Source organism: Gossypium arboreum, chromosome 10, assembly GCF_025698485.1.
Source record: "Gossypium arboreum isolate Shixiya-1 chromosome 10, ASM2569848v2, whole genome shotgun sequence".
Lineage (NCBI taxonomy): Eukaryota > Viridiplantae > Streptophyta > Magnoliopsida > Malvales > Malvaceae > Gossypium > Gossypium arboreum.
This window is the reverse complement of record NC_069079.1, coordinates 114,179,200-114,198,106: the sequence shown is the minus strand read 5'-3', so window position 1 is coordinate 114,198,106 and position 18,907 is coordinate 114,179,200. Positions and strand designations below refer to the sequence as shown.

At 35.1% G+C, this 18,907-nt stretch overlaps 1 non-coding gene across 1 annotated transcript; it reads left to right on the top strand.

The window, feature by feature from the left end:
• Nucleotides 1-2,161: 2,161 nt before the first annotated feature.
• LOC128283122 (small nucleolar RNA R71) lies at nucleotides 2,162-2,268 on the top strand. The gene has a single exon (XR_008273463.1). It is a non-coding gene; the product is annotated as a small nucleolar RNA R71 (small nucleolar RNA).
• Nucleotides 2,269-18,907: the final 16,639 nt, after the last annotated feature.

Below are 18,907 nucleotides of genomic sequence, written 5' to 3'. Positions count from 1 at the left end.
CATACTTTAACATTTCGTGCAAATATAATATAGAAAATGATAAATAACGACATAAATTATATAATATACATTAACATTTCATGCAGATATAATCATAAATAACATAAACATACATGCATTAACATTTTATGCAAAATACAACATAGAAAACAATGGATATAACAATATAAATTACATAATATATATAATAATATTTCATGCAAATATAACAACATAAATTTCAAGCAAATATAAAAAAATAACATAAAAATAACAAGTAATTCATAAGATAAAATTAACATATTAAAACAATACTAAATAAATGTAAAATGATACAAAAATAAATAAACAAATTATGAACATATAACAAAAGTCAAAAGAAAAGAAAAAGATAAGACTAAATACAAATTTTAAAACAATATATAAATAATAAAGGAGAACCTTTTTTTAAAAAATATACTATATGATATAGTAATTTAATAGACATTTATAAAAATAATAATATGTTAAATATGAAAAAAATTTATAATAAATTTTAGAATATTACATATTAAATACTAAATATTTAATAATGATATATGTATTATTTAAAAAATTTTAAAAATTATACATAATAATAAAAATAAATAATAATATAATATAATATATAATGAATAATATATATAATAAAATGATATAATATATTATAAAGCATATAAATAAAATGTAAAATAATATATGAAAAAATAATATATATATATATATAATAATTTTTATATGTAAACAATGTTTATAGCAAAAATAAATAATATATAAAATATTTAAAATAAATAAATTGTATAAAAAATTTAAAAAGGACTAAAATGAAATAAAAATAAAACTCTAGGGTTAATTTTAAAATAATAAAATGAATTTTAGACCCAATTGAAACTCGTGCTAAAAGCCGAGGAACTCACTAGGCAATTTGACCCTAATCCCAAAACGGCGTCATTCCCAAAATAGGCCTTATTATAGCAGCTAGGACTAAATTAAAACAAGAATAAAAGGTCAGGGTCAAATTATAATAAAAATAAAATAAAATTATAAATATTAAAAATGCGGAAGGACCAATTGGGCTATTTGCCCATTCACCAAAAACGCGTGGATCCTTTCCGAGTCACGGGTCAACGCGCGGATCCTTAGCCTTGAAACGACACCGTTTTGAAGCTTATTATTTTAAGCCAAAACGACGCCGTTCCTATGAGGCTATATAAGCCAAATTTTGGCCACAAAAAATCATTTTAAACCTGTTAAAAAAAACTAAAAAACCCTCTAGAAAGAGGATTGAGAGCAGTCCCTCAGAGCTCCGTCGAGCCTCCGTCATCGGGCTCCCACGTGCCGCTCTCGACTCCGCCATGTACAGCGGTCGGGATTCTAAAATCCTCCCTTTTCACAGCGAATCGAGAGATAACCTTTTTTTACCCCTTTTCTAGTACTTTATATGTATGGAATGCAGGTATCCAAGAAGAAAATAAAAAGAAAATAAAATGAAAAGAATCACCTCTGTTTTCTGGCAAAGCTTAAAATCTATAATGTTTCTCTGTGTTTTTATATCTTATCCGTCCTCTGTTACAGATTAAAAAAAAGAGGCTTTTATAGCCTTCTGTAAATTGTTACATTTTGGAAAAGAAATTTTTGATTTCTTTCCATGTTTGCTTCTCTTTTCTGCTGTGGTTCTTTCCTTTTTGCAGGTACCAGCGAGAATATCATGGTGGTGAGTGCACTGGCATTTGATTCGTGTGCCGATTACGGCACGATACGGAGCTAGAGTCACGGCGCCAATGGAAGCATTGATGAAAGGTCACAGGAACGGCGCGAGACGAAGGGGCGTGACGATTGGAATGCTTGTGGCGCGAAGCTTCCGGAAACCCTAGGGTTTCCTAACCTGCTAACTGATTTGGGCCTTTTGGGCCCCGTATATTTGGGTTGAGGGTGTAATGGGCTACTGGGTAGTTTAGGTATTTGGGCTACGGTAGAGGCTTGGGTGTAATTGGGTTTAAGTGTTTGTAGGCCTTGTAAAATGGACTTGTTTAAAAAAACTTTATTTTTTATTTTATTTAGTTTATTTTGTTTTTTAAACTTTTAATAGCCCGGGCAAATTGGGCCTATTACAATATGCACATTCCACCCGTTATAAAATATCTTTATCTTATCCCAGTGTTGAAATCCATGCATCGAACATTTTTTAATTAAGTCTTTAAATCATTCCCAAGCTTCATATAATGTTTCATCCTCTAATTTTCAAAAAGATGTGATGTCATTTCTAAGCTTGACATTCATATTTGGGGGATTATACAGTAGCAAAAACCTCTGACAAAGATCATTCCATAATGCCACTATTCCTGACGATAAAGCATTCAGCCATGCTCTCTCATGATCTCTCAAAGAATATGGAAATAGTTTAAGTCGCAGGGCGTCTTCAGGAACACCTTCTTGTCTAAGTGAGTCACAAACCTCTAAAAAAGTCTTAAATACAGTCTTAGATCTTCAGTGGGTAATCTACAAAATTATTCTACTATTTGCAACATCTGGAATATTACCGGTTTTAACTCGAGTTGCTGAGCTTGTATTTGTGGCCTGACTATCCTTGGATTCAAATAATCAAAAATTGGAACAATATGCTCTCGAATTGGTCTGTCTCGATCATCTATCAACTAACGAATAGGAGGATTAACATCTTGACCATTTGGATTATTATTGAGACTGGGATCATTCCCATTTCTATCCATTTTTCTCAATTCTTTTTGCCTTCATCGCAAAGTTCTTTCAATCTCTAAGTTAGAAGGATACTCTTTGTTAGCAGGAATGCCTCTTCTCATACACTGCTGGCAAACCTATAGAAATTAAATAAAACTAATAGAATTAAGTAAAATAACCAAATTGAATTTCACCAAATTGTTGATCCCCAACGACGATACCAAAAACTTGTCGCCTGTGAAATGACCTGCGATTTGTGAAAGTATACACGTCGAACCAAGTAATAAAGTGATGAGTGAGTATCGTTCCCTCAATGATCGAATTGAGGCACAAAAGTGATCAATTTATTATAATAAAATGTGATTAATATTATGGCAAAGTCAATGATAAATATGCAGTGGCAATTAGTGGAGTAATAATGTAAGCAACACATGGAATTAATGAAAATCTGTAAATGTTATGGCAAAATAAGAGTAAAAATACAATGGCAATTACGAAAATAATTATATGAATAATATGTAATTAAACAAAGTAAACAACTAAGGATACGATGACAAAGATACTACAGCAAGGGATAAGGGATATACGATGTTGATATGGAAGGTTGGAATTACTAAAAATCTACCCTTACTGTCAGAAATGCCTCTGTAAAATCGTAATTAATCTACTGCTCAGAAGAGGTCTAAAGTGGTCTACTTCTTTCCAGAGCAAAAACCTCAAGTTACCTTGCTCGTGTCTATAGGCCTTAATACGGTACCTTGTATTGTTTTCCTTCTATATGAACGTTGCACTATGTCTAGAATCTATTGCAAGTATCGATTGATTACTTACACATATAATTCAATATCGATCCAACTAACCAACCTTTTCAAAATTAGATTTCAGTGATAGCCATGCTGAACAGTCATCTATGACTAGAGATTGTACACATACAATTTAGAAATAAAAACATTGAATGAAACAATAAATTGATTTGGATCTATGCTTCAACCATTAAAGAAAATAAAAGGTTCATCATGTAATCCCAACTCGATGAGATTTAGCTTATGGGTTGGCACATAAAATTCAAAACCAAAATAACAAAGTAAGAAATACGGAAGACTTTGGGAAGACAACTTTCGCGTGTCCAGTTCACATCCAGTAGCACAGTGTCCTGGGATGGTTGAGAGGGACTGCTTTTGTCTTCCTCTTTTCGTCTCTTCTCAGCAGCTACCCTCTATTTTCCTAAAGATCTCTTCCTTCTTTTTGTTCGTCATTTAGGATTTCCTCATTTGGCTTTTTATAGCTTTTTCCATAGGGTAATCCAACAACCCATGTTTATCTTTTCCTCCTTTTAAATTCTTTTTTCAACAACCTAAGATTATCTTCTTCTTAAATTCTTTTTTTCTAGGATAAAAACTAATAAACTGAGATTATCTTCTCCATTTTTTAGACAGATTTTTCTGGTACAAGTATAGTTGGGCTAAAACTGGTATGCGTTGAGTGTTGACTTGGTCTTCCTGTAATTGCCACAGCATTTGTATTGACAAAATGTCCAACCTTTTTTGCTGCCAACCTTTTACTCCCTTATTTCTTGTTCCTCAACCTGCACCTACCAAACCACCAAACACATCCCTACCATAAGCAATTAAAAGTACCTAATATTTAAACACAATCCAAGCTCCTCATGCAATGATAAAAATAATAGTAAAATCTCCTAAAATGCTACTACATGTACCTAAGTACAAGTAATTGACTAGGTCTAAAGGCATGAAATATAACTCTTTTCAAGATTTATCAGGTAGATGAAAAACTTATGTGCGATCTATGTGCTGGTAACTCTGAACGTGTAAAAACATGTATGACACCTCTATGTGGAATAATTGTTAATATAAATTCTATGATATGTTATGATATGTAAGACATGGTTAGATATGCATGCCGTACCATTCATGTGATATATATGTATGTTATTGTGTTTATACATGTGCATTGGGGTGGGTTTTAACATGAGGAGGAAGTGTATTCTAGCAGTATTACTGCAACTCTGGTGGTTAAACCAAAATATATGTCTTGCAGCTTAGCTGGACCATTATGAGTGGGATACCACCATAACCCGATGTGATTGGATGGATGGACTCTTGTAGTCCTATTTTGTGTGAGTGGTTGGAAGGAAATGGTGTATAGCAGAAGGGGCTAAGATTTTTTCTGATCTGATATGACATTCTGATATGATATATGTTTCTAAACATTGACATTATGGTTTGATATATGTTTCTGGTAATGTGTTATTATGAACTGATATTCGTAAATGTGAACATTATAAGTAAAATTCTGTGTTAGTATTTACATTTGTGAATGTTATAAGAAAATTATTTTTGTGGGTCGAGTCATACACCGGGCTTCTAGCTCACTCGTTTGTTTAATACGTTTCAAATGATCTCCGGACTTAGGACCGAACAGCATGTGAGAGCTCTGATTATTTTCTTAGCTAATTAAATATGGTGATTTACATTAGTAATTTATCTGGACTTTTGGGACTGTAATCCATTTTTGGGCTTTGATTTGGTTTTTGTTTTATTCGTCAGTATTTGATATTTTTAAACATAAAAACTAAAAAAAGTCACACGGGTTAACAAACTAAGATTCAAATTTCAAAATTGAAACTTTGGAATTTTTCCGCTACATAACAAAGTAATCACCTAAGTGTTTTTCTATAAATAAATAAATAGTTTTTAACAAAAGTTAGCGTTAATTGGAAATTATTTTCCCAAAATTGATACCTTGAAATTCTGGGTTTGAAATAAGGGTTTCTAGACTTAAGTTTTTCCTAAACATTTGTGAGGTTTTTGCTAAATTTTATGCTTTCGAAATAAATAATTAAGTTGATTAAGTCAAAAGTTTTTAAACAAGTTAATGTAATTCCTCAAGATCTGGTCATAACGTCTAGGTTGGGTTTGAGGTATTATAGTTTTTATTTTAATTTTGAGACTTATATGCACTATTATTTTTACTATTTTGTGGTTGTTGTTTCTAGTTTGTTATCTTTGTATCTTATTTATTTTTATCTATTTTCTTATTATTTTTCTCGGAAACATGTACTTCATTAGAATCTCCGACAATTTTGGTTTTCACTATTCTAGCAAATTCATCCATATTCAAGTACTTATTCTGTTCATATATGTTTGTACATTAAGGACAATGTACATCTTAAGTGTAGGGAGGTTGTTTATATTTTTTACACAATACAATCTCTGAATTGTTGTTTGTGCTTGGGTAATTTTTTCACACCTATCATTGAAGTTAATATTTTTTTAATTTAGAGTTTGTATTAATTCTATTTTGGGATCTATTTGTGGATTTTTTTTTTTGTGAATTGTGTGATTTTTACTTTAAGACACGAGAGATTCAAGCATGATAAGCTATTTTTCAAAAATATTATTTTAAGTTGTCTCCCTGAATTGAAGTATTATCTTGAAATTTTAAATTTGCAAGCTTGACATCAAATTCATAATTTTTTGTGAGTTTTTGAGCCTATAGAGCATTTATCTACTTCGTGCTTATTTTATTTTTGGTCGTAAGTATGTCGACTTGATTTGTTTTTCTAGAACTTGTTTTGGTTATACATGTCAAGACCATATTATTGATTTCATATACTGAGATGATAGAGGCACTTAGGATTTAACCCACCTAACCTATAATCAGTTTACCTGTTGTATTATCCCTTAGTAAACTCTATTGATCCTAACACATTTTTTTCTTCTAACCCGTTATTGTTGACCCTTAACCCATATATATGTTTTAAAATTGTCCTTTTAATTGACTCTCTTTTTGTCGAGATTTTATTTGGTTAGTTGCCTGACTATGTTTCATCATTTGCGCTACTGAATTCTACTTTGTTCTAAATAAAAAATAGAAGATGAAAAAAAAATTGATTGAGCTTGAATTGTTAGCTTCATACTGTGTTGAAAAGCTCATTTCTATTATTTATTTCTTATTGATGTGAATTATTTTAATTCAATAACTAGTTTTTTTTTCTAGTTTGATAACTTATCAACTCGACTCTCGATTATAACCAACTTTTCTGACATTTTTCATACTTGTAACCTAAACCCCATTACAACTTTATAAAGACCTCTTGATTGGCGTGTCATCTCATTTATAATAGTGGAGATTTGATTTTCAAGCAAGCTATGGTAATAACATTTCTTGTTTGACTATTGAGTGCACATTATTTGAACCTTAAACACTTTGAGTGCTTTGAGTGAGTCTTTAGTGAGGATTTATTTCTTATTGAGTTTGAATTTCAAGTAATTTTGAGATAGTGAAGATGCCTAATGTTTTTAAAGCTTTAAATTCTTTGCTTTTAGTATGAATTTCCAATGCATGATTATCTATAAATTATCCTAAGACATTATTAGTGGAAACAATAAATTTAGAGAAGTTAACTTGATTGTGAGTTGAGGATTTTGCTTGAGGACAAGCAAGCGCTTAAATGTGGGAATATTTGATAAGTGCTAAAAGCAACATGCTTTAATCACATTATTAATGCATTTCTGGGTGATTATTTAATTTTAATGGTTAATTTTATGCTCCTAATCCTTTGAATTCATTTTTTTATACTTAGGAGAGCATTTGGGAGAAAAAGGAGCAAAAAACGAGTGAAAATCGAAAAATTAGAGTGAGTTACAGGAGACACATGGGATGGACCATTCCACACGGCCTGGACACATGGTCATGTAAGCCAAATGGGCTTCCACACGGCCATGTGCCAGGCTGTGTTGATTTCACAAATTGCACTCCAAGCATAAAAACATGATTTTTAGGGTTTTTCAGGCATTCTAAGAGCTATATATGACAAAAATAAGAAGATAGGAGTAAGCCGTCATAAAATATTCAAGAAAACAACTTGAAAAATACCATTGAAACCAATTTTGAAGCAGATTTCTTTGAAGATTTCCATCAAGCCATCATAAACTGTATTTTGGATGTTTTTATTTGCTAGAATGAACTAATTTTCTAAATACCTAGGGAGATGAACCCTATGATGGATTATGTCTTTGATTTTTATTTTACGCAATAAAGACTTAGATCTTGTTCTCAATTATGTGTGTCGAGACCATTTTTTTAAATCGAGTTTGAAATAAAACGGGGTTCGACTTTGAAAAACGAAAACAGGAGTCGCCACCAATCTTTTTAGGTGTGATTGGATCACCTTTTAAAACATTTTGTTTAAAAATCATTAGTTTCGGTTTACAAAATCAGAAAACGGGTTCGGAAGTCGGTTACGTAGAGGAAGGATTAGCACCCTCGTAATGCCCAAAAATTGGTACCTAATTGATTATCAAAATGTCTTTAATGTCGGAAATTTAAAAAAAAATTAAGATGTAATCCTTTTTTAAATATTTTTGACTTTGAAAATTAAGGTTCACTTGTATCAAGTGAATCAAAATATTACATCTAATAAGTTAGGACACAATATTTTTAAGACATTTGACACTAAGTTAGTCCTTTTGGAAATCCCTATCTCGAAACAACGAAACGTCATATCCAGTAAGTTAGGACACAACACTTTGAAATTTCAAGACAGTTGCTTGCATTTTGAAAACCTTAAAAACATAGAAGGGTGCTTGATTATTTGAACTCAATGAGGAAAGTTGCAACCCAGTAAGTTAGGGCACTACTTTTCTCAAAACTTCCAAACACCAAGCATTGCCTTTATTTTTTGAAAACTTTAGAGTCTTGTTTTTAAAATCGATGCATGAAGGAGCATATACGAGATAACATGTTATAATAAGAGGTAAATAAAAGCACAATAGCATAAATATCATACATTAACTAACATATATATATAAGAAATAAAACATGGCAAATTTTAAATAAGTAAAATATAAAAAAAACAATATATATTTAAGAAGAATAGGTAAAACACATAAACATGTAATTCAACATATATTTAAACATATTAATAAAAATGATGCATGATATAGAATTTGACACATAATAATATGCCAAACACTCAACATTTAATTATGAGACCAACATTTAATATATTTATAAAAAAAGGTTGTGTATATATATTAAAATATGAATAAAGTGAGTAATTTTTTAAAAATGTGTGAATTAAAATCAATTTTTGGCAATGTAATGCTAATATAGTATACATAATAACTTTAGTTTTAAGATTATAATAAAATAATAAAATATAAATACTATGATATTGTACTATGTAAAATATAAAATAATAAACATATTTAATAATACATGAAAACATAGTAATTAATAATGAATTTTGAAATAGTATAATAATATATAAAATGCTAATTTTATAGTTTTGGATAAAAATATACATAGGTTTTTGAAAATATAAAGGAAATAATTAATAAAATATTTAATATCAATTTAATATGAAAATAATAATGTGAATAATAATATACCTGAAAATATATATAATAGATAATAATAATGTGAAATAATATATTGTTAAAATGTAAAATAATATATAAATATATAAATATTATGTGATAAAAATATAATATAATAAATAATAAGTAATGATATATGTTAAAATATATATTAATATGATAATAGAAAAATATGAAGTAATATAATATAATAAAATATAAGTAAATAATAATATAAAATATATAATACATATATATATATATATATTAAAATAAAATAATATATATACAATTTAAAATAAATAAGTTATAAATAATTTTAAAAGGGATAAAGGGACTAAAATTAAATGTAAATAAAAATCAGTGGTTAATTTGATAATAAAAGAAACGGATTGGGACTTAATTGAAATGCCCATTAAAATCTTACGAACTCATCAGGAAATTTTCCCTTGTCCCAGAACGGTACAGTTTTGAAAGGGCTATATAAGCCCGATATTAGGCCAAAAAAAATCATTTCGGTCCCCCTTTTTTAAAAAAAATCTGAGAATTCTCTCTGAGCCTTCTTGGCTCTCCTGAGCTCCGGCCCTTAGCCGGTGGTCCTCCGTTCATCGGACCACTGTGTTTCCCCTCACGCGCCGTCACCGACTCTGCCGTGTATGACGGTCGGGACCTAAAAGGTTCGTCTTTCTGAGGTGAAACAGAAGGTACTATTCTCCTTTTCTTTATTTCTTTCCTTTGTATTTTTTAAAAAAAAAAAAACTTAAATATGTTATGCATGCAAAAGAAGTAAACCAGTAAAACCGAAAACAAAATAAAAGAGACGATTTATTACCCTTTCAAAAAGATCTGCTTTATTTCTCTGCCTTTTGATCGAATACAAAAATTTTTATGACGTTTTCTGTGTATATTTGTCTATCTATGCTTCTTGTTTTCTCTCTGTATATCTATGTGTGCGTACAAGCCTCTCTCTCTTTTTTACAAGTGAAAGGGAAGGCTTCATAGCCTTAGTCCCTTATATATTCTGGGAAAGAAATCTACGATTTCTTTCCATTTCGTGTCTTCTGTATCTTTGACTGATATGCTGTGATTTTCTTGCCATTTCCTGCTCTGCTTTTTCGCGTATCTGCTGTTTGTTTCCTTTTCTTGCAGGTAACTCGCGAAGATCTTTGTGGCTGGGCTTGCTGTCATGGATTCGAATCTCGTCAGATGCCCATTTGTGCACTAATGACCAGAAGACAGTCTCTTTTGCGGAGATCTCGACGTCAAAGGAGGTACCAAGGTCGGAGGTGAAGCCTAGTATTACGGTGCACCGACGGTGGTGACGTTCGGAGTACCCCAGTGTTTCTGGACGGCTCATTGATTAGGCCCGGCTGGGGTGACGTGAGGGGACAGGGCCATTGATGGCTCTTGCTTCGGGAGTTGGAACGGCCCTGATGACGTGGCGCATCTTCTGGATCCTATTATAGCGCTGAGGGAAAAGGCAGAAACCCTAGGGTTCCCTGCCTTAAAAAAAATTTGGGCCCACTGGGCCACCTTGTAATTGGGTTAGGGTATTAGGGTCTGGTAGGTATTGGGTTTAGATTGTATTTGGGTGTAACCAGGTACACGGGTAGTGCTTCTGTATTGAACCAAAAACACTTGGGTTTTGTAATTGGACTTTTAAATAGACATTTTAAATAAATAAATACTTATTTATTTAATTCTTTTATTTTATTTTCAGCCCGGTCAAATTTGGGCTACTACAACTGCCCCTCTTTGCTTATTGCTGTGTGACGAGAATCGAGCAAAGATTTAGAAAGACCAAATTTGACCGGTCTTATCAAATCATGGTTTTCAATCTGCTTCTTGTAAACTTATGACTGTCATGTTGATATCTTCGATCTGCTCTCCGCCGAACACAGAGACTCCAAATCTGCTTCTTCAATTTGTTCTCTGACAATACAGAGATGCCAAATCATCTTAGATTTGCTTCAGCATAAGCACGCGAAAACCAAATCAGCTATGTCTTCGATTTACTCCTTGTAAGCACAAGGATACCAAACCATCTTGGATCTGCTTCAGTTTAATCATCTGAAGGTTAGATCTGCTATGTGTCTGCCTTCCGTCGAATATGGAGACGCCAAACTTCGATTTGTTCTTTGACAATACAGAGATGCCAAATTATCTTAGACTTGCTTCAGCGTAAGCACATGAAAGCTAAATCAGCTATGATTTCGATTTGTTCCTTGTAAACACAAGGATACCAAATCATCTTGGATCTGCTTTAGTATAAACGTCTGAAGGCCAGATCTGCTATGTATCTGCTCTCCGTCGAATATGGAGACGCCAAACTTTGATTTGTTCTCTGACAATACAGAGATGCCAAATCATCTTAGATTTGCTTCATCGTAAGCACGTGAAATCCAAATCAGCTATGTCTTCGATTTGTTCCTTGTAAGCACAAGGATGCCAAACCATCTTGGATCTTACTTCAGCCAGATCTGCTATGCTGGGGTTTATTACCCTACTGCTTAGGGGATTAAGACGCGTCGTCTTTGATAACCTGTAGAATGATTATGCCTGATGATTAGGACGCTATGATCGAAGTGAGTCGAATGTTCCTAATTAAACATGTTATGATCCAAAATGTTGTGAACATGACCCCTATCCTAGACGTCACCACTCATTCCTTCATTTGTCTCAAAGTATTATTCTTGCTCAGCCTGTAGGCCTATACCCTTCCTCAAATGCTACGATCCACTGAGGATGTCTGTAAGATAATCTTTCCTTAGAATTGAATCGTTAGTTTTGTCCATTTTCCTTTTAGACTGGAATAAATAAATCCCTCGAGTTCCTTCATCCCTTACTTATGTGAATTTCTCGAACAATTGTCCTGTTTTAGTTTCTTGTATTATCTAGAAATTCCAGAGTAATGCGCAAAACTTCATTTGTGAACATATTTAGTTCATCTATCATTATTTCAATGCAACATACTTAAAGAATAATGGAAGATAAATAAACCTCTAAGATAATTGGATTTGAATGAATTATCGAAAAAGATACAAAGGAAATTAATCTGAAAGCCTATCTTTGAGAAGAAAAAAAAATCTAAAGATAGCAAACAGGCCAAAAATTAGATGCCCTAGATATCGCCGCTTGAGCGCTTATACATCAACTTCATGAAGGCATGTGTTTAGAAGATTCAAAGTACCCTGTCGATGTCCCAGTATGCAATGTTCTTCATTCTTTGTTGAGCAAGATTACTGGATGCTTCAAAATTTGAGTCGCCCTTTCGGGTTTTCAACTCAAAACCCTTTTGGTCACAAGGCGCCCTTTGCGGGTTTTCACCTTGGCCTCTCCATTTTTCTCTTTTTTCCTCTTCTCTTTTTTTTCTTTTTTATTTTTTCTTTTTTTTTTCTTTTATTTTTTTTCTGATTTTTTGTTTGTTTTTTTTTTATTTTTTGATTTTCGAAACCTCAAAGCGCCCTTTGTGGGTTTTCACCTTGGATTCTCTTCTCCTTTAGACAAAGTATTTTTTAACTGAGTCTGAGTTCACTGGGTTGGGTAAACTTTTCCCATCCATTTTCGTTAAGATCAATGCACCGCCAGAGAAAGCTTTCTTCACGACATACGTCCCCTCCCAATTCGGCATCCATTTCGCCCTAAAGTCTTTTTGAATAGGAAGGATCTTTTTCAGTACAAGGTCTCCCTCGTGGAACTCTCTTGGTCGAACTTTCTTATCATAAGCTCACATCATTCACTTCTGATACATCTGACCATGTCGAATGGCTCTTAGCCTCTTTTCCTCAATCAAGTTCAACTGGTCATATCGGGATTGAACCCATTCAGCTTCATCTAACCTTATCTCCGTCAAAATTTGAAGAGAAGGTATTTCTACTTCAATAGGTAACACTGCTTCCATCCCATAAACTAACGAGAATGGGGTTGCCCCAGTAGAGGTTTCGACAGATGTTCGATAGGCCAGGAGTGCAAATGGTAATTTCTCATGCCAATCTCTATAGGTCTCAGTCATCTTCCCTACTATTTTCTTAATGTTCTTGTTGGCGGCCTCTACTTCCCCATTCATTTTTGGACGATATGGAGAAGAATTGTGATGCTTGATCTTGAACTGGTCGCAAACCTCTGCTATTGTTTTATTGTTTAAGTTCAATGCATTGTCAGATATGATCTTCTCAGGCATTCCATATCGACAAATGATCTCCTTCTTCAAGGATCGACTCACAGCTGACTTAGTAACATTCGCATAAGAAACGGTCTCTACCCATTTTGTAAAGTAGTCAATTACCATGAAGATAAACCAATGTCCATTCGAAGCTTTCGGTGATATTGGTCCAATAACATCGATGCCCCACATGGAGAAGGGCCATGGAGAAGTCATAACATGCAAAGGTGAAGGTGGTATATGAATTTTGTTCCCATAAATCTGACACTTATTGCATTTCTTGGTATAGTTAATACAGTCCCTTTCCATAGTGGCCCAATAATAGCCAAACCTCATGATTTGCCTTACCATCGTAAACCCATTTGCATGCGTCTCACATACACCTTCATGAACTTCTTCTAAAATTAGCTTAGCTTCCACAGCATCGACACATCTCAAAAGTACTTGGTCTTTCCTTCTCTTGTACAGGATATCCCCGTCTAGGACATAGTCGCAAGCTAACCTTCTCAAAGTTCGTTTGTCATTTCATTGGCCTGTTCAGGGTATTTACGATCTCTCACATATCGTAATATATCCTGATACTAAGGGTTATCGTCCTTTTCTTCCTTCTCAATGTTACAACAATAAGATGGAGCCTCGTAGACACTCATTTGAATTGGTCTCATCTCTTCCTCTTTATTCACCTTAATCATTGAGGCCAAGGTTGCTAAAGCATCTGCCATCTGATTTTCGTCTCGTGGGAGATAATTGAAAGTGATGTCATCGAACTCCTCAAGTAACCCTAAAACTACCTTTTGATAATTGATCAATTTAGGGTCCTTTGTCTTTCATTCACCTCTAAGCTGATAAATTACCAACGCAGAATCTCCATATACTTCTAGAGTTTTTATACCTTGCTCTATAGCTGCTCGAAGTCCCATGATGCATGCTTCATACTCAGCCATATTATTCGTGCAATCAAAGTCCAACTTGTATGCGAATGGGTAATAATCACCATTCGGGGATACCAAGACTGCCCCAATTCCATTTCCGACTACATTAGAAGCCCCATCAAAATTTAACTTTCGAGGAGAATCTTCGGTCATTGCTATACACATTAACTCCTCATTTGGAAAATCAAAGTTCAATGGCTCATAATCCTCTAGAGCCCTACTGGCCAAGAAGTCTGCTACCGCACTTCCTTTTATAGCCTTCTAACTTATGTAGACTATATCAAACTCTGAAAGTAAAATTTTCCATCTCGCCATTCTCCCATTTAGAGCCGTTGACTCCATCATGTATTTCAATGGATCAAGCTTTGAGATGAGCCAAGTGGTATGGTGTAGCATGTACTGTCTTAACCTCCGAGTTGTCCAAATCAGCTCACAGCATAACTTTTCAATTGGTGGATATCTCATTTCACAGTTAGTGAATTTTTTACTGAGATAATAAATTGCCTTCTCCTTTTTCCCTGACTCGTCATGCTGACCAAGCACACATCCCATAGAATTACTGAACACTGACAAGTATAGTATTAACGGTTTATCTGGGCTAGGTGGAGATAATAATGGAGCATTCAAAAAATACTACTTGACCTTTTCAAAGGCATTCTGGCACTCCTCATCCCAAGTACCTTGATTGTGCTTTCTGAGGAGGCGGAAGATAGGATCACATTTCTCAGTTAGTTGTGAAATGAATCGATCGATGTAATTCAACCTTCCTAGGAATTCTCGAACTTCTTTTTGAGCTTGTGGTGGAGGCAATTCTCGTATTTCTCTAACTTTGTCTAAATCAACTTCTATTCCCTTTTCACTAAGTACGAAACCCAATAGCTTTCCTGATCTAGCTCCGAAGGTGCACTTTGCCGGATTGAGCCTCAACTGAAACTTCCTCAACCTCAAGAATAGTCTTCTCAAAACTTCAATATGCTCTTTCTCTGTTCGAGACTTAGTAATCATGTCATCAATATATACTTCAATGTCCCTATGCATCATGTCGTGAAACAAGTTCACCATGGCCCGCTGGTAGGTTGCCCCTGCGTACTTCAGTCCAAACGGCATTACTTTGTAGCAAAAAGTACCCCACAAGGTTATGAAGGTGGTTTTATCCATGTCCTCTGGATGCATCTTTATCTAATTTTACCCCGAGAAACCATCCATAAAGGAAAACAACGAATGTCCCGCCGTGTTATCTACCAAAGTGTCGATGTGCGGCAAAGGAAAGTTGTCTTTTGGGCTAGCTTTATTCAGATCTCTGTAATCAACACACATTCATACCTTCCCGTCCTTCTTAGGGACCGGTACAATATTAGCTATCCATTTGGAGTACTTGACCTCTCGTAAGAATCCTACATCGAACTGCTTCTTAACCTCATCTTTTATTTTTAGAACAATGTCTGGCCCCATTCTCTGCAACTTCTGTTGGACTGGTTTCCAATCCTGTCTTATCAAAAGACGATGTACTACAATGTCGGTACTCAATCCGGGCATATCTTGATATGACCATGCGAAGATATCCTTGAACTCTCGAAACAACTCAACCAGACCATGCATTGTGTCCTCGGTAATCAGTGTTCCAATTTTCAACTCCCCTTCCTCTAAGGCTACATTTTCTATTGCCTCTTTCTCATGAGGCATAATTCATTTTTCCTACTGTTTTACCATTCTTAATAGATTAGGAGACACATCACAATCTTAGACATCTTCAAAATCCTGAGATTCCTCTAAACACATGTCTTGCTCGCAAGAGAAATCAGGAGTTGCACTATTAGTGCTCATATCATTGATATCTAGGGACCTATGGGAGTATGAAAGAATATACAAAGAATGAATGAATCTAAGAATGATTGCTTATGTGCTATGAAAAAGTTTAACGAAATATTGATCGATAAAAAGAAACCATATTCGTCCAAATTGATAATAAAGTTATGTTTTATTAAAATAATAATAGATGATCATAAGCCTTTTTCACAAATGTAATCTTACTACTCCTAGGCCCTAGAGTAACAGACATGTTTCGAGAATTACTCTGAAAAATTCCTAAAGACTACAGGAAGGTCCTCCGCAGTCCAATTGTCCAGAGAGCTCCCCGGTTCGTAAGGGCGAATGCCCTTGAGGCTTCCTTGCTCCAATCCCTCATTGTGTACAGCATTAATCTGATGACTTTCTTCTACTAGTAACCCTCCTGACTTAAAAGATTTGGATATAGGTGGGAATGTCATCGGTTCCCACTCCACTTCTCCTCCGTTCAAACGCGCCTTTCTTTTCACTTGGCGCTTCTCAATCTCTTGCCTCCGGTGCTTATGGTCTGGCTTGAAGCCCAAACCAAAGTTATCTTTCTTCTCAATCAGTTTTCAGATTTGAACCCCTCCTTGCAACTGTCTTCCTAGTCCTTTTCCTGGCAATGCTCCCTTCCCCATCATCATTTGTAAGGCTATCCTTGTGGCTCTAGACATTTTGGGTACCGGCACCTCACTTCCTTCCAAAATGAAGGTTGCATTGATGATTTCTAAAGAGCGGAAAGAACACTCAATAGCCACTTCATTTGCCTCGACATAAGGGGCCTTGCTAGTGACTGCTGCTATAATGTCCTCCTTCGCATTGATGGTTATTAACCGTCCATTTGTCACTAACTTCAATTTTTGGTGCAATGAGGAGCGCACCGCTCCTGCCGAGTGTATCCATGGTCTCCCCAATAAACAATTATAGGAGGGCTTGATATCCATCACCAAGAAATCAACTTCATATGTATTTGGCCCAATTTCTAAATGGATGTCAATTCGTCCCATCACTTTCCTTTCGGTTCCATCGAAGGCTCTTACCACATTGTGACATGTTTTCATATGCGAACTGTCAATGGGTAATCTGTTCAATATGGATAATGGAAGGACGTTCAAAGCTGACCTATTATCAACGAGTACACTTGGAAGCGTGTATCCCTTGCACCGAGTAGTGATGTGCAAGGCCCTGGTTGACCCTATGCCCCCAAGTGGAATTTCATCATCATTGAAGTAGATGAAATTGTCAGCACTGATGTTATTCACCAACCGGTCCAACTTGTTAACGGATATGTCGTGGTGACATATGTTTCGTTAAGTACCTTCAACAATGCATCCCGATGCACCTCAGAACTCAGAAGTATGGCTAATACTGATATACGTGCTGGCTGCCTTCGCAACTGCTTGACCACACTATACTCGCTATGCTTAAGGAAATTTAGAAACTCCTTAGCCTCCTCCTCCTTTACTGGCCCCTTGACAGGCACTTCAACCTCTTTCTTCTTCTCAATGTCAACATCCTTTGTTTTCGTGGGCTCTACTCTGATGCCCCCCTCATCATAACGCTTCCCACTTCGTGTATGGAAACCTTCATTTTGCACGCCCCTAGATGCACTGGCTATACTCTCCCCCTCAGGTACTGTTACACTGCAGTCATAGCTCCATGGCACCCTCTTGTCATCGTTGTAAGGGAAAAGAGTGGGTTTATGGATGACGCCCCCACTTCATTATTCCCCGGCAAGAAAATAATAATTCTTGGTCGGCTGGTTCCTTGTCGTTCATTTTCCAGCACATATATTTTTCTTTTGCAAGAACTACCCTAAAAAATTTGTAGCTATTTGTTAACCATAAAGCCTTGCACCATGACCTTGAACTCTTCACAATTTTGGATCATATGACCTACCTCTCCATGGAATTCACAATAGTTCCCCATTTTTTCTCTACCTTTTCCAGAGGTCAACATACATCTCTTCACCATCTCCTCCCATATTACTTTCATGGGTGTCTTTACCTTAGCAACATCTTCCTTGATTGTTCCTTCCCTAGTTTCATCAATGGCATTCACTCCCTGATTGCCATGATCTGGTAATGGATTTTCAGCATTAGGGGTACTGTCGAATTTCACAACCCCAATCTTGATAAGCCTCTCCACTGCCTTCTTGAATCCGGTGCAGTTTTCAATCGAATGCCCCAGTATTCCCGCATGATATTCACATTTAGCATTTGCATCATACCATTTGGGGTACGGTGGCTATAGCGGTTTCAAGTTAAATGGAGCAATAGCATGTGCATCGTATAAGCTTTGATAAAGCTCACAATACGTCACAGAGATAGGCGTAAATTGCATTCTTTCTGAATTCTGTCTTGTACCCGATTCCTTTCTTTGAGTACTTTGTTGCTCGATCGCGGCTGCTTTAGGTTGACCAACTGTGATTGCCCTCGAGTTAAAACTATTCATATTATTAACCTTATTATCCTTTCTCATTGGGGCCGATCTTTTAGCCGTTTCCCCCTCAATTTTACCACCCCTTATGGCGTTCTCAATCATCTCTCCTGCCATAACTATATTCGCGAAACTTTTCATGGTGCTTCCAATCATGTGAGTGATAAACGGCGTCTTCAAAGTGTTGATAAACAACATGGTGGTCTCCTTTTCTAACAGTGGTGGTTGTACCTGCATTGCCACTTCCCTCCATCGTTGTGCGTATTGCCTAAAACTTTCATTAGGCTTTTTCTCCATATTTTGAAGCATGATCCTGTCCGGCGTCATATCAGTCACATGGTTGTACTGTTGTATGAAGGCTTGTGCAAGATCTCTCCATGAACCTATTCTTGCACAGCTCAACTGATTGTACCACCTAGCCGCTGCTCCTACTAAGCTGTCTTGAAAACAATGTATCAATAGTTGATCAT